Raw genomic sequence first — 4881 nt, 5'->3', positions numbered from 1 at the left:
CCTTGAACCTAAAATGAAAGTTGTTGTTTTTTTTTTTAAAGAATGTTTGGCGAGGTGCAATGGCTCATGCTTATAATCCCAGCACTTTGGGAGTCCAAGGCAGGTGGATCACCTGAGGTCAGGAATTCAAGACCAGCCTGGGCAACATGGCAAAACCCCATCTCTGCTAAAAATACAAAAATTAGCTGGGCATGTTGACACACACCTGTAGTCCCAGCACTTTGGTAGGCTGAGCCGGGCGGATCACCTAGGGTCGGGAGTTTGAGACCAGTCTGGCCGATATGGTGAAACCTTGTCTCTACTAAAACTATAAAAAATTTGCTGGGCATGCTGGCATGTGCCTGTAATCCCAGCACTTTGGGAAGCTAAGGTGGGTAAATTAACTGAGGTCAGGACTTCAAGACCAGCATGGACAACATGGTGAACCCTGTCTCTACTGAAACTACTAAAAATTAGCTGGCCATGGTGGCACACAAATGTAATCCCAGCTACTCACTCGGTAGGCTGAGGCGGGAGAATTGCTTGAATCCAGGAGGTAGAGGTTGCAGTAAACTGAGATTGGACCACTGCATTCCAGCCTGGGTGACAGAACAAGACTCTGTCTCAAAAAAAAAAAAAAAATTCTTTATCCATTTATCAGTCAACAGACACTTAGATTGTTTCTGTGTCTTGACTACTATGAATAGTGCTGCAATGAACATAAAAATGTGGATATCTTTATGAGGTGATGATTTCATTTCCTTTGGGTATATGTCCAAGAGGGGGATTCATGGGTCATATAATAGGTTTATTTTTCATTTCTTTCGGAAACCTTCATACTGTTTTCCATAATGGCTGGACCAATCTATATTGCCACTAACAGTGTACAAGAGTTCCCTTTTCTCCATACCCTTGTCAACATTTGCTATCTTTTTTGACTTTTTGATAATAGCCATCCTAACAGGTGTGAACTGGTGTCTCAAAGTGGTTTGATTTGCATTCCCTGATTGTTAATGATATTGAGCACCTTTTAATATACTTGTTGGCTATTTTAATGTTTTCTTTGGACAAATAACTATTCGGGTCTTGAGGGGTTTTTTTTGTTTTTTTTTTGTTTGTTTGTTTGTTTTGCTATACAGTCTCTTGCTCTGTTGCCCATGATCTAAGCTCACTGCAGCCTCGATCTCCCTCCTGGGCTGGAGCAATCCTCCTGCCTCAGCTTCTTGAATAGGTGTGACTACAAGCATGTGCCACTATGTCTAGCTTTTTTTTTTTTAGTAGAGATGAGGTCTCACTATATTTCCCAGGTTGGTTTTGAACTCCTGAGCTCAAACGATCCACCTGTCTCAACCTCCCAAAGTGCTGGAATTATAGGTGTGAGCTACCACACCCAGCCGTTTTGCCCATTTTTAATTGGGTTATTAGTTTGTTTTCACTATTGAGTTATATGAGTTATTTATAAATTTCTGATTTTTTTTTTTTTGAGAAAGAGTCTCACTCTGTTGCCCAGGCTGGAGTGTAGTAGCACAATTGTACTTAACTATAACCTCAAATTCTTGGACTCAAGCAATACTTCCACCTCAGCCTCCTGAGTAACTAGGACTACAGATGTGCACCACCCTGGCCAGCACACCAAAGTAATTTTTAACTTACTTTGTGGAGATGGTGGGGGCGTCTCACTATGTTGCCCAGACTGGTCTCAAACACCTCTCACTTCAGCTTCCCAAAGCACTGGGATTATAGGTGTGAGACATTGCAACACTTGGCCTAAATTTTGGATATTAATTCCTTTGCACATACATAGTTGGTAAATATTTTTTCCCAATCTATAAGCTGCTATTTCATATTGTTGATTGCTTCCTTTTCTATGCAGAAGCATTTTCCTTTGTCATCCACTTGTTTTTGTGACCTACTTTTCAGTGTGATATCCAAAAAATTATCGCCAAGGCCAATGTCCAGGAGCTTTTCCCTTAGGTTCTCTTGTAGAAGTTTTGTAGTTTCTGGTCTTAAATTTATGTCTTTTATCTATTTTGAGTTAACTTTTATGTATGGCATAAGGGCCTAATTTCATTCTTTTGCATGTGAAAGGTAGTTCGATTTTTAGTATTTTTGAGAAAGAGCCATACTGTTTTCCATCATGCCTGCATTAATTTCATTCTCACCAACAGTGTACAAATGTTCCCTTTTCTCTGCATCTTCCCAAGATTTATCTATTGTCTTTTAAGATAATAGGATTCTAACAGACATGAGGAGATATTTCATTGTGGGTTTAATTAGTACTCGGTTAGTGATGTTGAACACTTTTCCATATATTTTTGACCCTTTGTATGTTTTCTTTTGAGATATGTCTATTCATGTTCTTTGGTGCATTTTCATTGGATTGTTTTCTTACTATTGAGCTGTCTGAGTTCCTTATATGTTTCAGATACTAACCTGTTATTACACGTATGGCTTCCAAATGCTTTCTCCCATTCCACATGTTGTCTATTCATCTGTTCATTGGGCCATTGCTTCCTTTGCTGTGCAGAAGCCTTTTAGTTTTATGTAATCCCATTTGTCCACTCTTGCTTTTGTCGCTGTGCTTTTGAAGTCATATCCTAAAAATCTTTACCCAAACCATGTCAAGAAGGAACCTTCATAACCATGCAAATACACAGAAATTAAATAACCTGCCTCTGAATGATCATTGGGTCAAAAATGAAATCAAGATGGAAATTTAAAAATTCTTCAAATTGAGCAACAATAGTGACACAACCTATCAAAACCTCTAGGATACAGCAAAGGTGGTGCTAAGAGGAAAGTTCATAGCCCTAAACGCCTACATCAAAAAGTCTGAAAGAGAACAAACAGATAATCTCAGGTCACACCTCAAAGAACTAAAGAAACAAGAACAAACCAAATGCTAACCCACCAGAAGAAAAGAAATAACCAAGATCAGGGCAGAACTAAATGAAACTGAAACAACAAAAAATTAAAAATAAAAAAAATAAAACAAAAATCTGTTTCTTTGAAAAGATAAATAAAATTGATAGACCGTTAGCAAGATTAACCAAGAAAAGAAGAGAGAAAATTCAAATGAGCTCAATTAGAAACAAAATGAGAGATATTACAACTGACACTGCAAAAATACCAAAGATGATTCAAGACTACTATGAACACATTTACACACATAAACTAGAAAACCCAGAAGAGATGGATAAATTATTGGAAAGATACAACCCTCCTAACTTAAATCAGGAAGAATTAGGTACCCTGAACAGACCAACAACAAGTAGTGAGATTGAAATGGTAATAAAAAAAAAAATACCAACAACAAAAAATGTCCAGGACCAGATGGATTCATAGCAGAATTCTACCAGACACTAAAAGGGAATTGGTACCAATCCTACTGGCACTATTCCACAAGATAGAGAAAGAGAGAACCCTCCCTAAATCATTCTATGAAGCCAGTACCAATGTAATACCAAAACCAGGAAAGTACATGAGCAAAAAAGAAAACTACAGACCTATATCCCTGATGAACATAGATGCAAAAATCCTTAATGAAATACTAGCTAACCAAATCCAGCAACATATAAAAAAGATAATCCACCATGATCAAGTGGGTTTCATACCATAGATGCAGTGGTGATTTAACATACGCAAGTCAATAAATGTGACACATCATGTAAACAGAATCAGAAACAAAAAAAAACCCACATGATCATCTCAATGGAGACAGAGAAAAAACATTTGATCAAATCCAGCATCCCTTTATGATTAAAACTCTCAGCAAAAATTGGCATACAAGTGACATACCTCAATGTAATAATAGTTATCTATGACAGATGCACAGCCAACATAATAATGAATGGGGAAAAGTTGAAAACATTCCCTCTGAGAACTGGAATAAGACAAGGATGTCCACTCTCACCACTCCTCTTCAACACAGTACTGGAAGTCCTAGCCAGAGTAATCAGACAAGAAAAAGAAATAAAGGGCATCCAAATTGGTAAAGAGAAAGTCAAACTGTCACTGTTTGCTGATAATATGATTTTTTTTACCCAGAAAACCCTAAATATTCCTCCAGAAAGTTCCTAGAAATAAAAAAATAATTCAGCAAAGTTTCTGGATACAAAATTAATGTACACCAATCAGTAGCTCTTCTATACACCAACAGCAAACAAACCAAAAATCAAGACCCTTTTACAATAGCTGCAAATAAAATAAAATACTTAGGAATATACCTAACCAAGGAGGTAAAAGACCTGTACAAAAAACACTTCAAGACCCTACTTAAAGAAATCACAGATGACACAAACAAATGGAAATATCCCATGCTCATGGATGGGTAGGGTCAATATTGTAAAAATAACCATACTGCTAAAAGCAATCTACAAATTCAATGCAATTCCCATCAAAATACCACCATCATTCTTCACAGAATCAGAAAAAAAACCCTAAAATTCATATGGAACCAAAAAAAGAGCCCACATACCCAAAGCAAGACTAAGCAAAAAGAACAAGTCTGGAGGCATCACATTACCCGATTTCAAACTATACTATAAGGCCATAGTCACCAAAACAGCATGATACTGGTACAGAAACAGGCACCTAGACCAATGGAACAGAATAGAGAACCCAGAAATAAACCCAAATGCCAACTGATCTTCAACAAAGCAAACAAAAACATAAATGAGGGAAGGACACCCTACTCAACAAATGGTGCTGGAATAATTGGCAAGCCACATGTAGGAGAATGAAACTGGATCCTCATCTCTCACCTTATATAAAAAAGCCAAGAGGGATCAAGGACTTTAAGACCTGAAACTATAAAAATTCCAGAAGATACATTGGAAAAACACTTCTAGACAGTGGCTTAGGCAAGGAATTCATGACCAAGAACCCAAAAGCAAATGCAAT

Source organism: Cebus imitator, unplaced genomic scaffold, assembly GCF_001604975.1.
Source record: "Cebus imitator isolate Cc_AM_T3 unplaced genomic scaffold, Cebus_imitator-1.0 Scaffold336, whole genome shotgun sequence".
Lineage (NCBI taxonomy): Eukaryota > Metazoa > Chordata > Mammalia > Primates > Cebidae > Cebus > Cebus imitator.
The sequence above is the reverse complement of the archived record's forward strand: the minus strand, read 5'-3'. Positions refer to the sequence as shown.